The sequence below is a fragment of the Penaeus monodon genome, chromosome 20 (assembly GCF_015228065.2).
Source record: "Penaeus monodon isolate SGIC_2016 chromosome 20, NSTDA_Pmon_1, whole genome shotgun sequence".
Classification (NCBI taxonomy): Eukaryota; Metazoa; Arthropoda; class Malacostraca; order Decapoda; family Penaeidae; genus Penaeus; species Penaeus monodon.
In genome coordinates, this window is record NC_051405.1 from 35272569 (window position 1) to 35273224 (window position 656).

The following is a 656-nucleotide window of genomic DNA, read 5'->3' on the forward strand; positions in this document are numbered from 1 at the left end:
CATTCTGATCCTTGCTTTATCAAATTTTAAATTCAAATATTTTAAGATACCAATCAACCAGATGAAAAGTACAAGTAACAAAAATTTAAGTAAGTAAATTAAGCATTGAAAAATATAATAAATAAACATATGAACCATATAAAAAGGGGGAATCGAAAATTTAAATAAATGTCCAATCTCATGCGCATCTCGACCTTCTCCCGTTTTTCGCGCGTTAAATTTCAAACGTCAAAACAACAACAGCGTCTCTCCAGCTGGCTTCCCGAGAGGTTGGAATTTTATGGTTTTCTGTTTATTTCGGGTGCTTCAGGTGCTCTCCTAAGTGATATTTTGGTGTTTAATGATATTTGGAGTGAATTATATACAGAAAAAATAAGTTAAAAGTATCAAAATTAATTGAGTTGAGTCAAACATGGTTAGTTTGGTGTTATCTTAATTTGCTTTATGAAATATTTGTTTTAAGATTGGGTAGTGGTAAGCTTGATGTTAATGATGGTTTTAAGAATTTCGGTCATAACTGGACTTGTTCTCTGAATTCTGAAGTGAACGAGTGTGTTTTTCATTTCTATTTGACTTTTTTATTTATTTATCGAAATTGCATGTAATAGAGGTACTCTCCAGGGTACATTAACCGAATATAGAATTGTTATAATCAC

General features: G+C 30.9%; 1 protein-coding gene across 1 annotated transcript in view; it reads left to right on the forward strand.

The window, feature by feature from the left end:
- The first annotated feature begins 224 nt into the window (after window positions 1–224).
- Window positions 225–656, forward strand: part of LOC119585778 (PCNA-interacting partner-like) — a 9518-nt gene continuing 9086 nt past the window's right edge. Inside the window, exon 1 of the mRNA XM_037934492.1 lies at window positions 225–269. The gene's annotated coding sequence lies outside the window, so the exon portion shown is untranslated. The remainder of the gene's footprint in view (window positions 270–656) is intronic.